Source organism: Macaca mulatta, chromosome 7 (genome assembly GCF_049350105.2).
Source record: "Macaca mulatta isolate MMU2019108-1 chromosome 7, T2T-MMU8v2.0, whole genome shotgun sequence".
Classification (NCBI taxonomy): domain Eukaryota; kingdom Metazoa; phylum Chordata; class Mammalia; order Primates; family Cercopithecidae; genus Macaca; species Macaca mulatta.
This window is the reverse complement of record NC_133412.1, coordinates 72,567,524-72,594,667: the sequence shown is the minus strand read 5'-3', so window position 1 is coordinate 72,594,667 and position 27,144 is coordinate 72,567,524. Positions and strand designations below refer to the sequence as shown.

The 27,144-nt window shown below is 38.1% G+C and overlaps 1 pseudogene across 1 annotated transcript in view; it reads left to right on the top strand.

Annotated features, from left to right (window-relative positions):
* The window catches only part of LOC718497 (elongation factor-like GTPase 1), a 45,635-nt pseudogene that overhangs the window by 1,150 nt on the left and 17,341 nt on the right, over nucleotides 1-27,144 (top strand). The window contains exons 3-10 of the transcript XR_013395414.1: nucleotides 4,294-4,416; nucleotides 5,132-5,284; nucleotides 6,854-7,064; nucleotides 14,466-14,589; nucleotides 22,442-22,518; nucleotides 23,235-23,371; nucleotides 23,981-24,103; nucleotides 26,441-26,540. The product of XR_013395414.1 is annotated as an elongation factor-like GTPase 1 (transcript). The remainder of the gene's footprint in view (nucleotides 1-4,293; nucleotides 4,417-5,131; nucleotides 5,285-6,853; nucleotides 7,065-14,465; nucleotides 14,590-22,441; nucleotides 22,519-23,234; nucleotides 23,372-23,980; nucleotides 24,104-26,440; nucleotides 26,541-27,144) is intronic.

Sequence of the window (27,144 nt, the reverse complement as noted above, 5' to 3'; positions counted from 1 at the left end):
GAGCCAATGTGCCTGACCCCATCTCAGTTTTGACACATACTATCAGAGTCAACCACCCTTCACCTCTCCTTGTGGCAAGCTTCTCATAAAGATAGTTACCCTGTTACCTGTGTCAGCTTTACAATTGTGCTTTACAATTCTGTCAAATAAGCCATATTAGTTGATTTATAACTTATAATATTATACATTAATTTAAAATATAAAAACATAGTAGTGATTTAAGATAGAAAAGGAAACCAGGTTCAGTGGCTCACATCTGTAATCCCAGCACTTTGAGAGACGGAGGCAGAAGGATCACTTAAGGACAGGAGTTTGAGAACTGCCACAGCAACACAGTGAGACCCCATCTCTACAAAAAAATAAAAATAAAAATTACCCTTGTGTGCCTGCAGTCCCTGCTACTCTGGAGGCTGAGGCAGGAGGATTGCTTGAGCCCAGGAGTTTGAGGCTGGAGTGAGCTATGATTGTGCCACTGCATCCAGCCTGAATGTTACAGTGAGACCCTGTCTCAAAAAAAAAAAAAAAAAAAAAATTAAACCAATAAAAAGTGGTATTTCCTGTGGAGGGAGACTTGTGGTTACTTTATAGTTGGGGTACAATTTATGTATATAATTGTTATAAGTTCATACATAAGGAATTTAGGAACATATCTTCAGGTAACTCAGGTTCTGCCTGTATTTCTGTTATTTTTGTTGTCAGGCAAAATATTCTAGCAATACACTGAAACAACAGACACTTTCAGGAGGTTCAGATCTTCGTCCATACCTTCAGTTTTTCTTCTTTATTTTACGGAAAGTTTTCTCTCATCAGCTTTCTATGTATTTGCTAGTGAACATTTCCAATGTTTTGGAAGTTGAACACTACTTACATGAAATTTTACTGAATACAGAGGTGTTTTGGCAGGTACTAGTGACAAATGTGCACCTTCTGTGAGATGATTATCCATGGCACTTTAAAACCATGGGCAAGGGAGGAATTCTTTTCCCGTAACTCCCTATTAGCAGCAGAAATTGTCTGGAAGATATCTCCCATAATTAACTTCAGGTCTTCCAACTTTTGTTTCAGCCCCCTGGAACATGAAAAGATTGGATTGTTGCTTGACTGATTATATCTGTGCCTTGAAATGAAGCGGTTTAGTTTGGAATGCCTGGGAAGTAAAGCAGCAGAAGTTTCTGTCCCTGAATGCTATTACAGGGATTAATTCAACACATAGCTTCAGGACTTTGTTACAAATTGGAAAGATCATTTAGCATGTAAAAAATTTTGTCTCCTGAAAAGTGTTATGCATTCTCTACTTTTAAAATAATTTCCACTAGCAATAATAATATCTAGCATGATAAACCCTGTAACTGTTTTTATATTGTTTTTAAATTTGATCACACACACACAAAAGTGGTAAGTGGCATTTTTTAAAGATACATAATGTGGCTGAAGTCACAGCAGAAGAGCTGTGCTTGTGGACTTTTTTTCTCTAATGGATATGGGACTTCTTTCTCCAACCTTTGAAAATTTAGGTTAAAGTTGTTTGGAAAGGGTTAAGATGAAAAAGGCATTGAAACAGGAATTGGGAGGCCTGACTCAGAGGTGAGCCAAGCCTCTGTCAGCTGTGTAACTGACCATGGCATTTGCTCTTTCTCACCATTAAATACATTTGAGAAACTCCAGGTTAAATAGAGTTGGACAGACTTCTGTCACAGGGCTTCTCTGAACCTTTAATATGTATGTGTGATGTGAGCTCCAAGGCCGGCTGTATTTCTCAGCTGTATTATTTGACCAGACACTTATTTTTTAGGATGTAGATTTTCAGACAGAAACACTTGGTGTATCTCTAGCTTTCAGTTCCTCTCTAGATCTGAACTTGCCCTTCCTGAATGAATTTCAAAGAATCTGGAAATGGATGCATAATTAGAGGAGCATAGATAGGTAGATAGGTATTCATTTTTCTGAGTATTCCCTAAAAGGTCTAACTCCAATAAAAGCACTCCAATAAAAGTACTGTTGTATAGGAAGCCTGAAATTTCTGTACGAGTGCATTTTTAGACTCTGTAAAGGACTTGACTGGAGACCTAGTCTCTGAAACTTATGTATCAGGTCCAGGTCGTATCACAACGGGTGGGAAAGTGCTTGAAGTTCTCCCACTCTCAAGTCTGGAGTTCAGCCGAATGAACAGGCTAGTGTGGTTTCCCCAGTTGCAAAGTATGAAGGCACCTAAGACCCGAGAAGTGACTAAGATCATTCAATAGCCCGGGGTGTATTTCTGGCTTGCTTCTTTTGGGACCTTGGGTCAGTCTCTTACCTTTTGAGGGCATTAGCATGTTTTTCTATGAAATAAAGTCTTAGGCTGAGAAGATGCTGAGTAATTCTAAGAATCTCACAACTTTAATTTTATATGCTAGGACCCTAGACCACTACTAGACATGCTCCTTTTTTTCTGGTGTACTTGGTTGAGACCATGGTACTTATTGAAAATGTTGGCTAGGAAAACTGGTGTGAGATCTGACAGTGAAAGGCTCGATTGAGGTCCAGTGGACCCTTGCTCCAGGGCTCTGATTATTTGACTTCTTGGATTTTCATTGGAGATCTCCGTGGTCTTCTCTGGTTGGAGCCTTCTCTGGTGGTTTCAGCAGAGCAATGGTTCCTCATAAAGCAGTTTGCATGAAAAGACCAGGAGGCAGCCGGGAGGAGTGATTCTGAAGAAGACAGTCTGTTGCTAACTGATGGCAGTCTTTCCCAATGAGCCCCAGTACACTTGGGAATGCTTCACCCAGTGTTTTAGGAATTCATTAGCAGTGGAATCTTGGCATGTGTGGTAAAAGTTACTGCCTTCTGAGTGCAGTGGTTAGAGGTATGGTCTTTGGAGTTAAATGGATTTGAACTTCTACTCTATCATTTTGAATTGTGTGCTCTTAGTCAGTTAACCTCAGAGTTGGATTCTAGCTGGATGTCCTTGAGAAAAATATAACTTTTCTGTGCCTTAGTTACCTGCTGTATAAAATTGGGCTAATAGTTGTAACTACTACAGGGGATTGTTGTAAGTAAACATTAGATAATTTCTGTGATATGCTTAGAGCAATGCCAGCCGTGAATAGGCAGTCCACAGATGTTAAGTTCTGGTTGTGGTTATTGTTGTGGTGGTGTTTTATCATCTGTATCACTTAGGGCACAAGCGAAGTCGTTAAAATTATATTAGGGAAAAATCCTGTAAATGGCCCATAAATTGCAGGTTGAGCATCCCAAATCTGAAAATCCAAAATCTGAAATACTCCACAATTCAAAACTCTTCAAATACCAACATGGCACAAAAAGGAAATGCTCATTGGAGCATTTTGGATGTCAGATAAAGGATACTCAACCTTGTAGTCATTCTTGAGCACATTCAAGTTGATAAACACTGAGTTAAGGGGAGGAGCAAAAGTGAAGTATGTGTTTGAGCATTCTAATAGTTATTCTGTCTTTAAAAGAGAATTATATCAAATTTATCGATAATGGGGAATGAGTATAGAATTCTATAGTATTACTAATTTTCTGCATGGTATACTAAGTTATGTTTAATGGTAACTCTCTAAACCTAGGATGATCTTTTTTTTTTCTTGTTTGCCTGGGACTAAGGGCTTTGATGGGATGTGGGAGTTTCAGTGCTAAAACCAGACAACTTAGGATGTGTCATCACCCTACTATAAGTTTAATACATTTGTCTGTTGAGACTATTGAAGGAGATATTAATGGGAGAGCACATAGCACACTGCTTGGCATGTAGTAACTGCTCCTTAAGTTGTGGTAGAATTGAGTCTACATCTTTTGTAGAATTGAGTCTAAATCTAAATCTTGATACACTGCTCTTTGATAAATTGTAGGGAAGAACTTGGCCAACTACTTTGTTGGCCCTTTGAACAGCTTTTACTGTCAGGATCTTGGGCGTTGATTTCTTTCAGTTTCAATGTCCTCAACTGTGAAAGGAGAATAGTAATATATATCTCACAGGGATATTGTAAGGATTCAATAATGTGATTAGCACATTAAAAGTGAGTATCGCAGTGGCTGGCTCCCTCTAAGCTCTTAAGTGTTAGCTATTAGAATAGTAAAGTCCTTTAACATTTTATATAGATGCTATTTGGAATCAGTAGTCCCATCAGTGAGAAAAGTTGGAATGGTAGCTCTTGACTAAGTTTTTGACTCCTTTAGCTTTGCTCAGTTTTTTCTTAGAAGGTTTTAGCTTTCTTATTCTAGAATGCCTGAGGAAGAGCATTGTATACCTGCACAACTGAAAATGTGTGTTTATGAATTGTATTTTAGGTAGTGATTAATCTGATAGACTCTCCAGGACACGTGGACTTTTCCTCAGAAGTATCAACTGCTGTTCGCATTTGTGATGGATGCATCATTGTGGTAGATGCTGTGGAAGGAGTCTGTCCACAGGTAATGGATTGTGATGAGAAAATACTTAAATGGTTAAGGGTGAGAAAAGAGTAGGAACTGACTGACTTTAGGCATTTCACTGACAATCAGAACATTGGTTTTATATTTCACATTTGGTAATGTTCCAGTCTGTGATGGAGTTAAATCACCAGAGTTCTGAAGGGATCTTAGAGATGATGACTTTAATTTAACATACTTTGTTTTTGTTTTTGTTTGTTTTGAAACAGAGTCTTGCTCTGTCACCCAGGCTTTAGTGCGGTGGCGCGATCTTGGCTTACTGCAACCTTCACCTCCTGGGTTCAAGTGATTCTTATGCCTCAACCTCCACAGTAACTGGGATTACAGGCATGTGCCACCACGCCTGGCTAATTTCTGTATTTTTAGTAGAGACGAGATTTCACCATGTTGGACAGGCTAGTCTTGAACTCCCAGCCTCAAGCGATCCACTTGCCTCAGCTTCCCAGAGTGCTGAGACACAGGTGTGAACCACCGTGCCCGGCCTTATTTGTCCTTCTTAATCTGTCAGTTGCATAAAGGCAATGATGATTTCTTGTCTGTAGTTCTTTGCTACTGTGCTGTATACATACTTTGTGAATGCCTGTTGAATGCCTTTGTGTGACTTAAATAGTCTAGAGTGGTTATTAATCAAGATTTTCTAATGTGCTCTAATTATTTCAAATCATGAGTTTTACATTTTTCTTTCTGTTTTTTTTAGACACAGGCAGTTCTGTGACAAGCTTGGCTTGAAAACATCTGTACAGTTTTAGTGATTAATAAGATAAATTGCTTGATAGTGGAACTGAAATTCACCCCACAAGAGGCCTATTCTCACCTCAAGAGTATTTTAGAACAGTTATTTTAATTTTTAGTATTTAAAAAATTTAGCCTTGAAGAAGAGTTGTAAGTAAGTTACTGAGCTGGGTATGAGCCATTGCTGCAGAAAAGTGAACTTTTCCACTTCAGATTCATACATGTTGGTGTTATTCTACAACAGTGGCTACAGAATAAGCATGTTCTCAGTCCCTTCTATCTCTTGGAAGCACCCATCATATAAAGCTTGGACAATAGGCTCTCTTGTTTAAAACTTTGTATCTTGGTTCCAAAATGAAGCAGTATTAGGATTTTATTACCTGTCTATAGTATTTTATTACCTGTTGTTAGAGGAAATTTTACCCAAGCATTCATTCATTTATTTATTCAGCAAATATTTCATAGATATTTGTTGAATAAATGAATTATCGAATGTCCATTGTGTACTAGAGATTGTGAATGTAAGTTGGACAGGTCAGAATCCCTATTTTCAAGGAGCTCACAGTATAGTAGGGGAGACAAACAAAGAGATACTTGGAGAACAATGAGATAAGCCCTGGGTGTGATATGACAGCATAGATGAGGGCCATCCAACCCAGTGTGGGTCAAGAGGGAAGAATGAGTTAGAAGTTGTACAATGGAAACCTTGAGATGGAAGTAAAGTAGGTGTTTGCCAGGTAGACAGTTAAGAAAAGGACATTCAAAAGAGAAGGAATATGACAGGCAAAGTCATAAAGGCAAGAAAAAGCACAGTACAATGTTTCATTTAAGGAACTGCAAATTGTTTTTTAGCTGATTAATTAGATCATGTTAAACAGTGACAAGAGATGGGAAAAAGGTTATGGATTCAGATGTTGATGAACCTTGTATGCCATGCGTAGGAGTTTGAAATTTCTTCCTCAAGACAGTGGAAAGCATTGATAAGAGCAACTTGAGTATATTTATTTGCTAAGGGCAGGAAACGATAAAAGTAGAACAGTGAAAAAGAATGATGGATGGCTATCATTCCCTGTAGAAATAGGAACAGGTAAAGTAACTCCTGCCCTGCATTGGCAGGAGAGAGGTCAGTGGTATTTGCAGGCATAAGTGAGCTTATAGATTGGAATGTGGGGCACTTGAAGGAAATATGAGTAATAGGTTCCATTTTCTTTCTGAGGTAGGACATAAGATTACTGCCTATTTGGGAGTGAAAGTAGTTGAGGATTAGGAGTTGGGAAGAGGGCCCAAAGAGGGTACTGAACATTTCAGACAACTGATGTGAGAAATGGGCAAGGCAGTGGACTAAGGTTACAAACTAGGATTGTGGGGTTGGAAATCATGAGTACTTTGTGATAGTAAGCCTCAGTGCTGAAAAACAAATTAAGGGTATGACATTAACATTTACATTAAACTAATAATAATCACAAAATGACCTTCCAAAAGCCTTAGAATTTAGTTATGCTGAGTTTAGGAAGAATGGATACATGTAAGTTATTCACTGATTGTAAATGTCACCTCCATTCATGTGTGCTTAATGAGCCCAAACTGACGGATGATTCAAGCCCTAACACGGGTTAAACAATGTTTCTCCTGCCATGAGCATGCTAAGTATCTGAATGACACTCTGCCGTTTCACCATCTCTCCTAGATCAATGCACTCACAGGAACTCTTTTTACTTCTAAAGTCCCAGAAGAAAGAGCGGAGAGACTGAATCCCAAGTGAATCCAAATTCTGAACAAGGAGAGCAAGTATATGACTGGAGCACTGGCTTGGAGGACACAGATGATTCTTAGCTTTACTTCTCTCCAGAACAGGGAAATGTGGTGTTTACCAGTGCAATAGATGGATGGGGCTTTGGGTAAGTCTGTTCGAATCTGATTAAATCTCTTTGTGGCTTTTATATGTAATTGGTTTTTTTTAGTGAAACTTTTTATTTTGAGATAATTATAGATTCACCTGCAGTTGTAAGAGGTAATACGGAGAGTTCTCTGGTGCCCTTTACCTGGTAACTGCCTCCTATCCATGATAACATCTTGTAGAACTGTAGTACAATACCTCAACCAGGACTTTGCCATTTGCCATCAATATACAGAACATTTCTATCGCCACAAGGCTCCCTCACGTTGCCCTTATATTGTCACAGCTACTTCCTTCCCACCCTCAAACCCTTTTTAACCCTTGACAACCATTTATCTTATCTCCAAATTTGTCATTTCAAGGGTGTTATAGAAATGGAATCAAAACAGTTTTTATAGACATGGAACCAAAAAATATGTAAATTTTTTGGACTGACTTGTTTTACTTAGCATAATTCTCTAGAGACTTATCCAAGTTATTGCATGCATTAATACTGTAGTTGATTCCTTTCTGTTGCTTAGTAGTATTCCATGGTTTGGATGTACCCCAGTCTAACCATTCACCCATTCGACATCTGTTTTGTTTTTTTTTTTTTTTTTCATTTTTGGGCCATTATGAGTAAAGCTGCTATAAACATTCATGTGTAGGTTTTTGTGTGAACATAAGTTTTCATTTCTCTGGGATAAATGCCTAGGAGTGCAGTTTCTGGATCATATGGTAGTTGTACGTTTAGTTTTTAAAGAAACTACCAAACTGTTTCCAGAGGGACTGTACCATTTTATATTCTCACCAGCAATGAATGCCTGAGTGATCCAGTTTCTCCACGTTTTCATGTTTAGTGTTGTCACTATTTTCATTTTAGCAGTTCTGTTGGGTATGTACTAATATGGTATTGTGGTTTTAATTTGCATTTTCCTAGCAGCTGGTTTACCTTGAGCATCTTTTCATGTGCTGATTTGTCATCTGTAGGTCCTCTTGGGTAAAGAGTCTTTTCACATCATTTCCCATTATTTTATTGTGGTTTTTTTTTTGTTTTTTTTTGTTTTTTCTTGTACTCCTGGGTTTTGAGAGTTTTTTCTATTCTAAACAGTAGTCCTTTGTCTCATATGTGCTTTGCAAATATTTTCTCCCAATCTATAGTTTGGCTTCATATCCTCTAACAGTGTCTTTCAAAGTGAGCAAAGTTTTGTTGTTGTTGTTGTTTTGTTTTGTTTTGTTTGAGACAGAGTCTTGCTGTGTTGCCCAGGCAGAAGTGCAGTAACGCAATCTTGGCTCACTGCAACCTCCACCTCCCAGGTTCAAGCAATTCTCCTGCCTCAGCCTCCTGAGTAGCTGGGACTACAGATGTGCACCACCACTCCCCGCTAATTTTTATGTCTCTTTTAGTAGAGACGAGGTTTCACCATGTTGGCCAGGCTGGTCTCGAACTGCTGACCTCAGGTAATCCTCCCACCTCGGCCTCCCAAAGTGCTGGGATTACAGGTGTGAGCCACCACTCCAAGCCAGCAAGGTAAGCAAAATTTTTAATTTGGCTGAAGTTTCCTTTATCATTTTTTCTTTTTATGGATCTTGATTTTAGAGTCAAGTTGAAGAACTCTTTGCCTAGCTCTGGGTCCTAAAGATTGTCTCTCATTTTTTTCTAAAAGTTTTAGTTTTACTTTTTACATTTAACTCTATGACTCATATTGAGTTAATTTTTGTATAAAGTGTGAGGCTTTGGTTGAGGTTTTCTTTTGGTGGTGGGAGAGGACCTATGGATTTCCATTTACTCTAGAACCCTTTGTTGAAAAGGTTATCTCTTCTCCATAGAATTGCTTTTGTGCCTTTGTCAAAATGCACAGTTTTTTGTTGGGCATACTTGTGTGGGTCTGTTTCTGAGTGTTTTGTTCTGTTCCATTAATCTATGTGTCTGTCTTTCCAACAGTAGCACATAATTTTGATTAGTGTAGCTACAAAATAAGTCTTGAAATCAGGTAGATTATTTCTGTCCACATTATTTTTATTTTTCAAAATTACTTTGCTGTTCAAGGCCTTTGCCTTTCCATGTAGATTTTATAGTAATCTTACCTATATCTGCAAAAACATCTTGCTAGGATTTTGATGGAAATTGCTTGGTAAACCTGTTAATTTGGGGAGAATTTTGACATCTTTGCTATGTTGAATCTTTTCTGTTCCATGAACACTATGCCTCTCCATTTATTTAAAATTTTTAAAAATTCTTTTATGAGCATTTTATAGTTTTCAGCATATAAGTGCTATACATGTTGAGTTAGATTTACACTTAATTTTTCATTTTTCTGAATGATTATAAGTGATATTTTTAATTTTGATGTTCACACGTTCATCTAGTATATAGAAATACAATTAATTTTTGAATGTTGATCTTGTGTACTGTCACCTTGCTGAACTCACTTGAAATTCTTTGTAGATATTTTGGAATTGCTATGAGACAATCATGTCTGCAAATAGGAATTGTTTTATTTTTTCCTTTTCTATTTGCATGCTGTTTTCTCTTTTGCTGATGGCACTGGCTAGAATTTCCAGCACTATTTGACTGACAGGGATGAGAGTGGACGTCCTTGCCTTATTCTTGATCTTAGGAGAAAAGCATTAAGTGTTTCACCTTTAGAAATAATGTTAGGGCTGCAGACTGGTTTTGGATGTCCTTTATCAAGTTGAGGAAGCCCCCTAATATTCTTATTTTTCTGAAAGTCATTATTATGAATGTGTCAAGTTTTCTCACATACCTTTTCTGTATTAATATATTTGTATGATTTTTCTTCTTTAGATTGTTAATATGGTATATTACATTGATGTTTTTGAATACTGAGCCAGTCTTGCATTTCTTTATAGATTTTATATACAATTGATTTTTAACTTTAACTTTATTCTTGAGTAAATTCAAATGTATACCATAAAAGGATCCTACCTTATTTCTTAGCTCAGTTTACTTCCTGTCAGTTTTTTGTTTATCTTCCTAAAGTTATTTACACATAGCTGAACAAATATATTTATATATTTATATTAACTTTTATACCAACAGTAGCAAAAGTTAGTCTAGCTTTATTGAGGATGTACATATGCTAAATATTGAGTTAGTCACTTTATTTAAATTATTTCACCAAATTCTGACAACACTCCTTTGAAATAGATATTACTATTTATTATCTAGGTCTCAAGAACATTGAGTATCTTTTGTTCAACATCAGTCAGCTACTAAGAGGCAGAGCTGATATTAAGATTAAAGTCTGCCTGACTCTGAAGCATGTGTTTTTTTGACATGGTTCTTCTCTGGTGTCTGCCTTATGGGGTATAAGGATCCTTATTTCTTCTTATTGCCTCTTCTGAATTTGTACATGCTGAGGCCATGTTGACAGTGACATTGGATTTCAGAATGGAGTAGGTAATTGATCACATTTTTTGACTACATCAATTTCTGACTTGTGGAATTAAAAAATCCAAATGTAGTTTAAAAATTATTACTTTGAGAAAAGTGTCTGTGGTTTGGATAAATAATAGTGGGACCATAATGACCTTTACTTTAGTTGTGCGCTTAATATTGCATGTAAGTTGCAGGGATCGTAGAACTGGAAATGATGCACTAGGAGAAAACAGTCTCTTCATGAAACATGTATCAGTATGACTTAGAATTGGAAAGAAAGAAAGGATCAGGAGCTGACTAGAATGCAAGGCTTGGGAGTAGCCTAACAAATCTCTGGCTTCATTTTTTAAAATGTATTTTCCTTTTTACTGGAAATTGTTCTTCAATTTCCCTTTGACCAGATTTTGTCTTGGGCAGGGCAGTGTAATATAATATCATTATTTTCTGTTTGTAATAAATTATAGATACCTTAGTCCATTTGATGCCCGAAAGATCATACTAGAGCTTAAATAAATTGAGGTAATGTGTATATGATAAAAATAGAAATTGTGAACCTGCTGAGAATTTGCACTTTTCATATATGGTTGATGAGTTGTCATTATCACCTTTCTAGGCCTCAGTTTACTTATCTGAAAAAACAAGAATATTGGGCTAAGATGATTTCAAGACTTTCTTCAGATTCATTCACAGTGATTCATTCAGTCGTGTAATAGGGTCAGACCTGTTGATTTCCCGATTTGTGAGCATTCTGCTAGTAAACCACAAGGTGGGAGGCTTGTCCCTTTCTTGCAGTGATTTTCATAAGTAATTCAATGTTTTATGCTAATTTTAGTCTAAATCACACAAATTGGGGGAAGTTTATTGTGGAAGGAAAAGGAATGGGGAGGAAGTTGAATGGATAGAATAAGGGTAATTTACATAGCACTTACTTTTGATATTTTTGGATACTATCAGCCAATAAATGAATGTTCCCCTGTATTAGACAAGGTCAGATTTAGAGATCGGCTAGTGTCTGTTCTCAACAAGTTGATATGTGAATTTATGGGAAAGCAGTGGTGGAAATGAAAGCACCAGAGACTTTTTCCTTCCCATTTTCCTTTAAAATGTCAGTGAATAGACCAAGTTGACGGCTGCATGTGTCACAAAAGGTGGAATTTGCAAGATGGTTCTATAAACTCTCTGCAGTGGGAAAGGATTAAGAAGTGTAACTAGAGGCTGAACCTAGGTCTTCTGCCTAAATCTATCCTGTTAATTGATGTTAATCTGGGAGAGTCTGCTCTGAAAAGCAGAAACACATTGACTTGGATGGGTAGCAGCAAGAATCTAAGTTCTAGTTTTAGATACATAGAAATGAGTCCCCAACCTTATAGCATAGGGACAGGAGAGAAGAGACAATGAAAAGCTCTTTGTAATAGATTTACTTGTCTTTGTGTAACCGTGTTTTAGAATTCTATAGTTAACAGTAATCCACTTTGTAGCTTGGAAGGCAAAAGGGTGTGTGGTTCAGTAATTTCATACTTGACTGAGTTGTCGTTCAGGAAGATAGGCAACGAATAGATCAATAGTCTTGGAATATAAATCGGTCTGCAGGTCTCTTAGACTCTTGTTTGCAGTTACTCTGTGGAGGAAAGGAATTGAAGTAGAATTCAAGAATGGAGAAGTGCTAGAAATTGTCAGTGTTTAAAAATTGTAGCTGATTAATGACAAAAATTAATAAAAACACTAGCAGTAATGGGGAATGGGTTGATGTTAAGCAAATTTTGTGGTGACTATGGAATAAAAAGAATGAAAAGGATAAGAAGCAAGATTTTGAAAGATTTATGTACCCTTGTGTGTACACATGTGTGAATATTTTATGTGGTGGACTAGAAGAGCCTAGCCTAAGCAAATGGGCAAATGTCTTACTATAATTTATGATTTTGATGGAGGTTTCAGAGTATTTGTTTATAAAAATCTTTAAGTTTGCCACTGTCAGAATTAAGAGCAGGATGTTTATCTGGCATGTCATTATAAAAGATAAATGAATGTATAATATAGTCTGGGTAACACAAAACATTTTTTAAAAATCCTGAAAGAATAGAAACCACACTAGAAATCTAACTGATCAAAACAGTTGTACCAATAAAGGATTGTACCAATAAATATATGAAATCCTCTATTAAGGAGATATTTTTTAGAAAGGAAATTTCATTAAAAAAATAAATCCAGAAGTTTGATAAATAAAAGAGATAAACATAAAGCATAATGGACAGAAGCTACATACCAAAGCTTTGACTCAGATATATCAACCAAATATGAATGAAAAGAGAGGTTTGGCAATATTAACAATAAAATAGGATTTATGATAAATGAATTATGGCATAAGGATCATTTTCGCATAGATAATTGACACATTTACTAGTGAAGAGACTATCAGTTATAACAACAAAGTGCATGAGACAAAAATAGAACTATAAGTGGAACTCTGCGGGCACTTGGTGTGGGGGAGATCTACACAGGTTAATTAGGAAGATGAACCATATGAATGGAATAATTAAAGTCAGAATTTAAGTATCAGTGAAGGATAGACAAAAATTCGTTCTATATCAGGTGAAAAAGTAATTCAAATTTAAAAGAAAGAAAATGTCACAGGTTTCATGTGTTCATCACTCAGTCATTAGCTCCGGTTTTAACCATCTAAGAAGAGACCCAAGTTGCCAATGTGGAGAGCAAAGCTTCAGCTGTATTTATTGAGGCCCCAGGGAGCATCACTGCTAAAGAATAGGGCTCCCTTCTACAGTTAGGTTGGAGAATGCCTGGGAAGTCAGTCCACAGTGGTTGCCTCCTATTGTTTCCTTCCACCTGTAGACCTTGGACCTGCCTGTAGGTCCTGAATTGGATTTGCAAATCTGCATGGCAGGTTGCAGCCTGCCTAGCAAAACTGGGTGTTGATAAATGAAAAGCTGCAGAGATAAGGGTATCCTGACTTAACATCTGGAAGTAAGGCTCTGTGCGCCATTCTGGGTGTGCAGAACCACAGGAAGCCAGGAGGAGGCCTGACTCTTTTTAGCGATCCACAGATAGGCAGAAGGCAGAGCCTGCTTTCTTTTTGAGGCATAGGAACTCTACCAGTGGTTGTCAGCCTTTCACATTGTGTTCATTTGTGGAGGAGTGATTAAAGAGTCACCTGTGAACAAAGATAGTTTTATTTCTTCTTTTCTAATTAGTATACTTTCTATTTCCTTTTCTTGTGTGATTGCATTAGGTTGGGCTTTCAGTATGGTGTGGAAAAGAACTGGGGATATCCTTTTCTTGTTTTTTTTTTTTTTTTTTTTCCCTGAGCAGCATCTTTTAAGATGCTGGTACTTTGAAAATTCTCATCTCAAATCTTAGATTAAATTATATTGTTCTCTAAAGAAAAGGTATTTTTTGGGTGCTTTATCCAGATGATGTAGATGCTATATATAGCACCCTTAGTTGTTGTTGACTGTCCTCCTCTGACTGTAGACCATGGTGGTAACTGGTTTCTCTGTGGGCTGATGAGATTTAAGTCAGTGTGTGTATGTTTACCATTAATCTAGGATAATAAAAACCTTGTTTTGGCAGGTTGTGGCTCAAGAGTTTCTCTCATTTGTAAGCAACTGTCACTTATAGCAGTGAGTAGCTGAAATAAAGCTTCATTGTTGGCATAGTTGTGACAAGCAACTGGAGCTTGCATTTTCTTTTCCGTAGTTTTATTTTGCTTTACACATGTAAAATTAAGCAACAAAGCTATAGCATGTATTACCAATTAGTGTAGACCCGAACATGGGCTTTGGAACCAGACCGCTTGGTTTTAAATCCCCACCTCACTTCTTCCCTGTGTGATATCTCTGTGCTTCATTACCCTTTTCTGTAAAATGGGGAAATTCTGTAGGATAGTGGATTAAGTTTAGTAATACACGTGTAAAGAAGTTTGAACAGTACCTGTCACAGAAATGTTCAAATGTTACCTATGCTATTAATTGTTATTAATAATGTGAACATTTGGACTTCTTTCAGAATTGAGCACTTTGCCAGAATCTACAGTCAAAAAATTGGCATCAAAAAGGAAGTTCTTATGAAAACCTCGTGGGGAGATTACTATGTAAATATGAAGGCTAAAAAGATCATGAAGGGTGATCAGGTAATGTGGTGTATATCCTTTTTGACTGTTGATCATGTTCTTGCCCTATGAAAATCTATCGTGTAATATCTTTAATAAATGTAATTCAGCTTTAATTTATGCAGCTGAGTTCATGAGGGACATTTTTACTGTGTATAATTGGGAAAGGCTTACAACTCTCATATACAGGTATTGTTCATATAGAGTTCTTAGTTCCTTTAAGTGTAGTGAGCAAAGAACTGCTTTTTATTTTCTTTCTTTCCTTTTTTTTTTTTAGAAGACCAAAAATCTTAGATCTTGGGCACCTGAAGACACAATTTTGTGCCGTGCATTAATTTGTCTCTGTCACCATAAAGAGATGTCTCTTCTAGACATCCCTGTATGGTTCACACTGTCCTAGTCTCAGTTGAAGCCTTATCTCACTGCATGCTGGTCATCGTGCAGTGTAGATCAGGAGAGGTGGATGCTCCCTGAAACCCCTTCTTCTGTAGATAGAGGTGGTGTAGGAATTCTGTCATATACCCTCAAAGGATACTTTTCTTGGAGCTTTATTTAATTATTTATTTTTATTATACTTTAAGTTCTAGGGTACATGTACACAACGTGCAGGTTTGTTACATATGTATACATGTGCCATGTTGGTGTGCTGCACCCATTAACTTGTCATTTACATTAGGTATATCTCCTAATGCTATCCCTCCCCACTACCCCCTCCCCACAATAGGACCCCATGTGTGATGCTCCCCTTCCTGTGTCAAAGTGATCTCATTGTTCAATTCCCACCTGTGAGTGAGAACATGTGGTATTTGGTTTTCTGTTCTTGCGATAGTTTGCTGAGAATGATGGTTTCCAGCTGCATCCATGTCCCTACAAAGGACATGAACTCATCCTTTTTTATGGCTGCATAGTATTCCATGGTGTGTATGTGCCACATTGTCTTAATCCAGTCTGTCACTGATGGACATTTGGGTTGATTCCAAGTCTTTGCTATTGTGAATAGTGCCACAATAAACATACGTGTGCATGTGTCTTTATAGCAGCATGACTTATAATCCTTTGGATATATACCCAATAATGGGATGGCTGGGTCGAATGGTATTTCTTGTTCTAGATCCTTGAGGAATCGCCACACTGTTTTCCACAATGGTTGAACTAGTTTACAGTCCCACCAACAGTGTAAAAGTGTTCCTATTTCTCCACATCCTCTCCAGCATCTGTTGTTTCCTGATTTTTTAATGATCGCCATTCTAACTGGTGTGAGATGGTATCTCATTGTGGTTTTGATTTGCATTTCTCTGATGGCCAGTGATGATGAGCATTTTTTCATGTGTCTGTTGGCTGTATGAATGTCTTCTTTTGAGAAGTGTCTGTTCATATCCTTTGCCCACTTTTTGATGGGGTTGTTTGTTTTTTTCTTGTAAATTTGTTTGAGTTCTTTATAGGTTCTGGATATTAGCCCTTGTCAGATGAGTAGATTGCAAAAATTTTCTCCCATTCTGTAGGTTGCCTGTTCACTCTGATGGTAGTTTCTTCTGCTGTGCAGAAGCTCTTTAGTTTAATTAGATCCCATTTGTCAATTTTGGCTTTTGTTGCTGTTGCTTTTGGTGTTTTAGACATGAAGTCCTTGTCTATGCCTATGTCCTGAATGGTATTACCTAGGTTTTCTTCTAGGGTTTTTATGGTTTTAGGTCTAACATTTAAGTCTCTAATCCATCTTGAATTAATTTTTGTATAAAGAGTAAGGAAAGGATCCAGTTTCAGCTTTATACTTATGGCTAGCCAATTTTCCCAGCATCATTTATTAAATAGGAAATCCTTTCCCCATTTCTTGTTTTTGTCAGGTTTGTCAAAGATCAGATGGCTGTAGATGTGTGATATTATTTCTGAGGGTTCTGTTCTGTTCCATTGGTCTATATCTCTGTTTTGGTGCCAGCACCATGCTGTTTTGGTTTGAAGTCAGGTAGCATGATGCCTCCAGCTTTGTTCTTTTGGCTTAGGATTGTCCTGGCAATGCGGGGTCTTTTTTGGTTCCACATGAACTTTAAAGCAGTTTTTTCCAATTCTGTGAAGAAAGTCATTGGTAGCTTAATGGGGATGGCATTGAATCTATAAATTACCTTGGGCAGTATGGCCATTTTCACGATATTGATTCTTCCTATCCTTGAGCATGGTATGTTCTTCCATTTGTTTGTGTCCTCTTTTATTTCACTGAGCAGTGGTTTGTAGTTCTCTTTGAAGAGGTCCTTTACATACATTGTAAGTTGGATTCCTAGATATTTTATTCTCTTTGAAGCTATTGTGAATGGGAGTTCATTCATGATTTGCTCTCTGTCTGTTACTGGTGTATAAGAATGCTTGTGATTTTTGCACATTGATTTTGTATCCTGAGATTTTGCTGAAGTTTCTTATCAGCTTAAGGAGATTTTGGGCTGAGACAATGGGGTTTTCTGACTATACAATCATGTCATCTGCAAACAGGGACAATTTGACGTCTTCTTTTCCTAATGGAATACCCTTTATTTCTTTCTCTTGCCTGATTTCCCTAGCCAGAACTTCCAAACTAGGAGTGGTGAGAGAGGGCATCCCTGTCTTGTGCCAGTTTTCAAAGGGAATTTTTCCAGTTTTTGCCCATTCTGTATGATATTGGCTGTGGGTTTGTCAGAAATAGCTCATATTATTTTGAGATACGTTCCATCAATACCGAATTTATTGAGAGTTTTTAGCATGAAGAGCTGTTGAATTTTGTCGAAGGCCTTTTCTGCATCTATTGAGATAATCATGTGGTTTTTGTCTTTGATTCTGTTTATATGCTGGATTATGTTTATTGATTTGCATATGGTGAACCAGCCTTGCATCCCAGGGATGAAGCCCACTTGATCATGGTGGATAAGCTTTTTGATGTGCTGCTGGATTCGGTTTGCCAGTATTTTATTGAGGATTTTTGCATCGATGTTCATCAGGGATATTGGTCTAAACTTCTCTTTTTTTGTTGTATCTCTGCCAGGCTTTGGTATCAGGATGATGTTGGCCTCGTAAAATGAGTTAGGGAGGACTCCCACTTTTTCTATTGATTGGAATAGTTTCAGAAGGAATGGTATCAACTCCTCCTTGTACCTCTGGTAGAATTCGGCTGTGAATCAATCTGGTCCTGGACTTTTTTTGGTTGGTAGGCTATTAATTATTGCCTCAATTTCAGAGCCTGCTATTGGTCTCTTCAGGGATTCAGCTTCTTCCTGGTTTAGTCTTGGGAGAGTGTAAGTGTCCAGGAAATTATCTATTTCTGCTAGGTTTTCTAGTTTATTTGCGTAGAGGTGTTTATGGCATTCTCTGATGGTAGTTTGTATTTCTGTGGGGTCGGTGGTGATATCCCCTTTATCATTTTTATTGCATCTATTTGATTCTTCTCTCTTTTATTCTTTATCAGTCTTGCAAGAGGTTTATCAATTTTGTTGATCTTTTCAAGAAACCAACTCCTGGATTCGTTGATTTTTTGGAGGGTTTTTTGTGTCTCTATCTCCTTCAGTTCTGCTCTGATCTTAGTTATTTCTTGCCTTCTGCTAGCTTTCGAATGTGTTTGCTCTTGCTTCTCTAGTTCTTTTAATTGTGATGTTAGGGTGTCAATTTTAGATAATTCCTGCTTTCTCTTGTGGGCATTTAGTGCTATAAATTTCCCTCTACACACTGCTTTGAATGTGTCCCAGAGATTCTGGTATGTTGTATCTTTGTTCTCATTGGTTTCAAAGAACATCTTTATTTCTGCCTTCATTTCGTTATATACCCAGTAGTCATTCAGGAGCAGGTTGTTCAGTTTCCATGTAGTTGAGCGGTTTTGATTGAGTTTTTTAGTCCTGAGTTCTAGTTTGATTGCACTGTGGTCTGAGAGACAGTTTGTTATAATTTCTGTTCTTGTACATTTGCTGAGGAGTGCTTTACTTCCAACTATGTGGTCAATTTTGGAATAATTGTGATGTGGTGCTGAGAAGAATGTTGTTGATTTGGAGTGGAGAGTTCTGTAGATGTCTATTAGGTCTGCTTGGTGCAGAGATGAGTTCAATTCCTGGATATCCTTGTTAACTTTCTGTGTCGTTGATCTGTCTAATGTTGACAGTGGGGTGTTGAAGTCTCCCATTATTATTGTATGGGAGTCTAAGTCTCTTTGTAAGTCTCTAAGGACTTACTTTATGAATGTGGGTGCTCTTGTGTTGGGTGCATATATATTTAGGATAGTTAGCTGTTCCTGATGAATTGATCCCTTTACCATTATGTAATGGCCTTATTTGTCTCTTTTGATCTTTGATGGTTTAAAGTCTGTTTTATCAGAGACTAGGATTGCAACCTCTGCTATTTTTTGTTTTCCATTTGCTTGGTAGATCTTCCTCCATCCCTTTATTTTGAGCCTATGTGTGTCTCTGCATGTGAGATGGGTCTCCTGAATACAGCAAACTAATGAGTTGACTCTTTATCCAGTTTGCCAGTCTGTGTCTTTTAATTGGACCATTTAGTCCATTTACATTTAAGGTTAATATTGTTATGTGTGAACTTGATCCTGTCGTTTTGATATTAGCTAGTTATTTTGCTCGCTAGTTAATGCAGTTTCTTCCTAGCATCTATGGACTTTACATTTTGATGTGTTTTTGCAATGACTGGTAGCTGTTGTTCCTTCCCATGTTTAGTGCTTCCTTCAGGATCTCTTGTAAGGCAGGCCTGGTGGTGACAAAATCTCTAAGCATTTGCTTGTCTGTAAAGGATTTTATTTCTCCTTCACTTATGAAACTTAGTTTGACTGGATATGAAATTCTGGGTTGAAAATTATTTTCTTTAAGAATGTTGAATATTGGCCCCCACTCTCTTCTGGCTTGTAGAGTTTCTGCTGAGAGATCTGCTGTTAGTCTGATGGGCTTCCCTTTGTGTGTAACCCGACCTTTCTCTCTGGCTGCCCTTAAGATTTTTTCCTTCATTTCAACTTTGGTGAATCTGGCAATTATGTGTCTTGGAGTTGCTCTTCTTGAGGAGTGTCTTTGTGGCATTCTCTGTATTTCCTGAATTTGGTGTTGGCCTGCCTTACTAGGTTGGGGAAGTTCTCCTGGATGATATCCTGCAGAGTGTTTTCCAACTTGGTTCCATTTTCCCCGTCACTTTCAAGCACGCCAATCAGACGTAGATTTGGTCTTTTCACATAATCCCATACTTCTTGGAGGCTTTGTTCATTTCTTTTTTTACTCTTTTTACTTTTTTTCTCTTTTTACTCTTTTTCCTCCACATTTCTCTTCTCGCTTCATTTCATTCATTTGATCTTCAATCGCTGATACTCTTTCTTCCAGTTGATCGAGTCTGTTACTGAAATTTGTGCATTTGTCACGTATTTCTCATGTTATGGTGCTCATCTCTATCAGTTCTTTTAAGGTCTTCTCTGCCTTGATTATTCATCCATTCTTTTTTCAAGGCTTTTAGTTTCTTTGCACTGGTTACATAGTTCCTCCTTTAGCTCTGAGAATTTTGATCAACTGAGGCCTTCTTCTCTCAACTCGTCAAAGTCATTCTCCGTCCAGCTTTGTTCCGTTGCTGGCAATGAGCTGCATTCCTTTCGAGGGGGAGATGCGCTCTGATTTTTTGAATTTCCAGCTTTTCTGCACTGCTTTTTCCCCATCTTTGTGGTTTTATCTGCCTTTGGTCTTTGATGATGGTGATGTACTGATGGGGTTTTGGTGTGGGTGTCCTTTCTGTTTGTTAGTTTTCCTTCTAACAGTCAGGACCCTCAGCTGTACGTCTTGAGGTTCACTCTAGACCCTGTTTGCCTGGGTATCAGCAGTGGAGGCTGAAGAAGATAGAATATTGCTGCACAGTGAGTGTTGCTGTCTGATTCTTGCTCTGGAAACTTCGTCTCAGGGGTGTACCCCACCGTGTGAGGTGTGAGGTGTGGATCTGCACCTAGTGGGGGATGTCTCTCAGTTAGGCTACTCAGGGGTCAGGGACCCACTTGAGCAGGCAGTCTGTCCTCTCTCAGATCTCAACCTCCGTGCTGGCAGATCCACTGCTCTCTTCAAAGCTATCAGACAGGGGCATTTACCTCTGCAGAAGTTTCTGCTGATTTTTGTTTAGCTATGCCCTGTCCCCAGAGGAGGAGTCTCCAGAGGCAGGCCGGCCTCTTTGAGCTGAGGTGGGCTCCACCCAATTCGAGCTTCCCGGTGGCTTTGTTTACCCACTTAAGCCTCAGCAATGGTGGGCGCCCCTCCCCCAGCCTCGCAGCCACCTTGCTGTTAGATCTCAGACTGCTGTGCTAGCAATGAGGGAGGCTCTGTGAGTGTGGGACCCTCCTGGCCAGGTGTGGAGTATAAACTCTTCATGTGCCATTTGCTAAGACCCTTGGTCAAGCGCAGTATTAGGGTGGGAGTTACCCAATTTTCCAGGCGTCGTGTGTCTCAGTTTCCCTTGGCTAGGAAAAGGGATTCCCTTCCCCCTTGCACTGCCCAGGTGAGGGGATGCCTCGCCCTGCTTCAGCTCTCCTGGTTGGGCTGCACTAGCTGACCAGCACCGATTGTCCATCACTCCCCAGTGAGATGAACCTGGTACCTCAGTTGAAAATGCAGAAATCACCCGTCTTCTGTGTCACTCACGCTGGGAGCTGGAGATTGGAGCTGTTGCTATTCAGCCATCTTGGGCGCGCTCCCTTGGAGCTTTATTTTTTAATGTAAAAACCAGGATTTCATAAATTTATTCTCATTGAAAATCATATACATTGCTTTTTAGAAAGTACTCACAGCAAACAAAAAAATCGAAGCCAGCACTGCTAGTAGATGATTGCAATTTTTTTCATTCTCTTTACATGGATATGTACATCCCTCAGTTGAGATTATGCTGTTTATACAATGTAGCTGCCTTTTTGCTTTTGTTGTATCATGAACATCTTCCCTTGCCATTAAAAGCTTTTTTATAAACAGTATATTTTAAAGGCAGTAAATATAGCTAAGTGGGAAAGAGCATGCCTTGAGAGTTGACTCTGTGTTTGAATTTTGGCTCCACCACTTATTGGCTTTATGACTTTTATCTCAGTTATTTCATCTGTAAAATTGAGATAATATCACTTATTTGATAGGATAGTTATGATGATTATATGAAATAATTCAGTAAACCCCCTGTTATTTTATTTTGTGAGAGCACTATCATTTATGTAATCATTCTCTTAAGATTGGAAATAGTTTTTTTTCAAATGCTTTGATATTGTAAGTAGAGTTATGATAGACATCTTTGGACATAAGTTTTATGTCTTCATGGTGAGTTTTTTTAAACTGAGCATTCTAAGTCAATGACCTTTCATTTCTTAATACTGTTGCCAGTAGTTCTTCAGAAAGGAGGTATGAATTTATTAATATATCCCACCTCATGTATATGGGAGAGTATACACCTCAAGGTGCTCTTGCTAGTAACTTTTTGTATAGTTTGGTGAGAAAAATGATGGGGTTTTTTGGGTTTTCAAAGTTTTCCTACCCTTGTGAAGTTTTAGAAATGTGTTTAAGAATGCTTTATGTTTCTTCTAACGTAATTTTAGACTGAAGTCCATGGACTTCAGTGAAGTTTTAGCTCTTGGCTTGGGTGCTGTGTGTATTTGTTTGATGGCAGCCATGGTAATATGACCCACGAATGGTCATGTCACTTGTAAAGTCTGTGGTTCCCAGAGGAAAGAACAGTGGATTATAATTAATTATGGATTATTGACTGTTTAGTGCATTCTTATAACTACTTTCATCTACTTTATTTTTGAATAAATATTTTCAAGTAGAAATGAAACATATTGATAATAAAAGCATGTCAAGAAGGAATATATAAATGCCTATTAAATGCTCAGGAACTTAAGCCCGTATATTCTTTTGTACAGGCCAAAGGAAAGAAACCTTTATTTGTACAGTTGATCCTGGAAAATATATGGAGTTTGTATGATGCTGTCTTGAAAAAGTAAGAGTCTTGTAACATTTTTTACCTTTAGGCATCTTTAGGCAGTATAATTTGTCTCACTTTCCAGTTTGATGAGTGGTACTTCAGAAAGCTGAGATGGACTGAGAAAGTGAACAGAGCTTCCACAGATGAGTTGATTACAGGGCTTGGAAGCAATTTAAAGAAGTCTATGTAACCCAGCTAAAGGGTGATATTGGAGGGACAGGACAGCAATATTTTATAGAGTGCTGAGGTGAAGAGATAAAAGGATAGAAAGAAACATTGGACCTTCGTGCATGCAAACCCAGGTTTAAAAAATAGTTATTAAAGTAGAAAAGGTGCTTGATAGCTAGGATCATTAATGGGGAAGTTGGGAAATAACTTTTCTGGTATAAGTTTGCTTTAGTGCATTCATTTTCTAAGTTATTGCTGAAGTGGAATAATGACTTATTAGCACTTATTTGTAAGACTGCTTTACCACTTGATATAGTCTGCTTGAGGAGGTTGGGGAGAAGTACTTCCTGGGAAGTCTTAAAGAAGGATTCACTGGAAAGTGTAAGAAGTAGAGGTTGAGGACCTTTTTCTGTGGCAGGATTCCCTTCAGTCATTTTTAGCTTTTTTTGAAAAAGTAACACATTAGGGTAAAAATATGCCAAATAATGTTGGGTTCCTTTTCCCCACTGCCTGTTTATGTGTGCATATGACATTTTCACCCTCCAATCTTGTGTTTACTATAGGGACAAAGGCAAAATTGATAAAATAGTGACTTCTTTAGGATTAAAAATTGGAGCCCGGGAGGCACGACATTCAGACCCTAAAGTTCAGATCAATGCCATTTGCAGTCAGTGGCTACCCATATCCCATGCTGTTCTTGGTATTGTTTATTCTACAGGTTTTTAATGAAATAGTTTTGATAAAGCAAGAAGAAACAATGCGTTATGGCAACCAGGAAATTCTCTGGAAATAACATTCAATCCAAAATAAGTCTTCTCTGCTTATTTAGTGTTCTACCGTGAAACTGTGTTTGATACTTTAATAATTAATACACTAATACTAATTTGTTTTAACATTACTGATCAACTTCTTTAGAAAGACAGTCTTTTTGTGTTTATTTAGTAATCTGTAAAAATAAAAATGTTTACACTAAGATTTAAATATAAGTAGATGATTTAGATGTTTGTGTTAGATAACTGTTTCAAGGTCACCAGTAGCCAACCTGCTAAGTTCTGTTCTCATTTGTTCCATGGGCTTCAGTGTTAAAGTATCTGTCATGAGGATCCTTTTTGGCCTTTTAGGAGTTTGTGAACTCCCTGAAATTGTGTGCATGTTTTGAGATGTGATGCATAAAGCAGTGTTGCCATATAACACATGCATTTTCTGTATGGACAGACTTTGTTACCTCAATATTTAGAGCATACAGTGAATCTTCGCCTTGGTGGGAGGCACTGGCTCAAGGTTTTGAGTCCTTAACAACAGACTTCAGCGATGGTGTGTCAGAAACTTCCTAGTCCCCTTGATATTACAGCCGAGAGAGTGGAGAGACTGATGTGTACAGGATCACAAACTTTTGACTCTCTTCCACCAGAAACTCAAGCACTGAAAGCAGGTAAGGAAAGATGGACCTGTTGGAATATACCATGTCATTGACTGTCCTCCATCCAGGCTGCTCTAGGCCAATTTGCTGAATGTTAGTTTGCTAAATGGCCAATTTGCCAAATGTCCACTTCCACAGATGAACAGTTTCACAAATGACTATTTCACCAGTTTTGCCTCCCACCCCCACCCCAAAGGTTTTCTTGTTACAGCCATTTTGCTCAGCCAATAGGATGAGAGACCAGCAACTTCCTGTACACATGCTCCTCATGAGAAAAGAAGCTCCCATTCTGGACTTTGTAGGTTCCATGGAATTTGTCTCTAAGAATTTTCTTTTCTCTAATTCTTTTCCTCCAGTTCTATTGTTTTTGTAACCGTGCCCCCAAACCACTACACTGTTGTTCTTGGCATCACTTTGACTTTTGGTTCATTAAATCTAATGGCCAGTTTTCAGTCTTCATAGGACTAGGTCTGTCACTGGCATTTGACACAGGTGATCACTCCTCCTCCTTGAAGCACTTTCTTCCCTTGACTTCTAGGCTTCCATTGCTTCCATTCCCTTGCTTCTGCTTTTCTTTGTATCTCCCTGGCTGCTTATCCTTAATAATCTCTTTTTGTGATTCCTCCCCATCTCCCTGGCTTTTTAACTTTGGGGTGCCCCAAGTAAGGTTCAAGTCTTTGATCCTCATCTATTTTACCTGCCGTCCGTCTTCTGATAATCTCATCCAATCTCAAGACTTTAAATGACAACTACATACTCATAATTCACACAATTGTGTATCTTCAGAGCATGTCTGTTTTCTGGACTCTGGACTGATATCTAGAACTCCCTCTACACTGTGTTGTCTAAGAAGCATCTCAACTGAACATATCCCAAACTGGGCTTTTTATCTTATCCCCAAGTCTGCTCACCTAGTCATTTCCATCTCAGTTAGGGGCACCTCAATCTTTTCATTTACTCAGTCCAAAAACCTTGGAGTCATCTATGGCCCTTGTATTTATCTCATGCTCCAACATCCAGTCCATCAGCAAATCCTGTTTATTCTTCCTTTTAAATACAGAATTCAACTATTTCCCAATGTTTTCACTTCTGCCTCCCTGAGCCAAGAAACCACCATCTCTCACCTGGTTATTTTAATTGTTTAACAACTAGTATCCTGGCCGGGCCGGGCACAGTGGCCCACGCCTGTAATCCCAGCACTTTGGGAGGCTGAGGCGGGTTGATCATGAGGTCAAGAGCTCGAGACCATCCTGGCCAACATGATGAAACCCCGTCTCTACTAAAAATACAAAAATTAGCTGGGTGTGGTGGTACATGCTTGTAGTCCCAGCTACTCAGGGGGCTGAGGCAGGAGAATTGCTTGAACCTGGGAGGGGGAGGTTGCAGTGAGCTGAGATCATGCCACTGCACTCCAGCCTGGGTGACAGAGTGAGATTCCGACTCAAAAAACAAACAAAGAAACAGCAACAACAACAACAAAAAACAACTAGTATCCCTGCTTCTTGATTCCGGTTAGTGCTTTCTCAATATTGTAGACAAAACAGAGTGATCCTCTTAAGATATAAGTCAGGGCATGTCATTCTGTTCCTCATTTAAAGCTTCCACTGGCAAGACTTCTGATACATGTTTCATTCTTACTTCCTGTGGCTTTCTTTTTTCTTCTTTAAATTTTACTATTGAATTTTTTGTATACAAATTATTTTAATGTGAGGTGATGGAGTTGTTTTAAAAAAATTCATTAATCAATGTTTTTTTACCTCCAATATGGGTTAAGGAAAATGTTCATATGTTAATATGAAATTGTGTTAAAATTTATGTATTTAGGGATAACTGGCATTTTAATACTATTGAATCCTAATTTATTTCTAAGAATTTGTTAATATCATAATATAGTATTGTTGTCCATTTTATTTTCTAACTTGTTATTGTGGGGGATTGGAAAAGCTATTGATTTTTATATATCTTGTTAACAAGCTACCTTGTTGATTGTTGGCCTTTGGTAACATTCCTCAATTCTATCTTTTCTGTACTTGACAGTGAAAAATGTATGAGTGCTTATAATAGGTGGTTAACCTCATTGCATAGCTTTAGCTTTCATATGAGATACCTCACCCCGTCAAATTTGTTTGCTTTTCTTTCCTTATTTCTGTCAACTCTGTTTGACCTTGCTCTGCTATTCTTTCCTGGCAATCTTACCCTTTTCTAATTAAAATTTTTATCATAGTTGGAAAAAGTTGTGGACTTCTGATATATTTACATGATGCCATGTTCTAAACATTTTGTTTTCCAGAAAATCTATTCTTTTAATAATGGGAAAAATAGTGACATTTTTACTTCCTATTTGTTTAGCTTTTATGAAATGTGGAAGTGAGGACACTGCTCCAGTTATCATATTTGTTTCCAAAACGTTTGCAGTTGATGCTAAGGCCTTGCCTCAGAATAAGCCAAGGTAAGGGAAGTGGGAAAGTTGGGCTGGGCTAGGAATATGGTATATATTTGGTGGGATGTCGTTGGGCTGTGGGTAGCGGGGGCACGGATAATGCTTTTCCTCCTCAACACAGAATTCATATCAAGCCAACCCTCAGGGTAACATACAATATGTACAGTAATGTATCCTTTTGTGATACCTCTGTAGGAGAAAGCTGTTGAAAGCAGCTCTGGGATATTGAATTGAAGTGATGTAAGTTTGAAGAATAGTGCTAGTAGTAGTAGCAACAGTTAACTTTTGTTGAACATGTCAGGTGAGTTCTAATCTAAGCCTGCCTTGTCTCATCTAATTCTGTCTACCTCAGTAGAGATTATGAATGTATGAGTATCTCTGCTTCCCCGTGTGTATTATGTGTACCCGGGTGTGGTGGGTGTCGGAGAGGGATATTTCTCAAGTTCCAGAGTCTTGGGGAATCTATCTACATTTCCTGTTTTATATGTGAGTTCCCCTCCTTCTGTCTCTGCTGCTTGCCCCACTAGTTTAGATTCTGATCATCTCTTGTGGATATTGTTGCAGCAACTTCCTAGCTGGTTCTCCTGCCCCATCTTTAGTTCCACCGATCCAC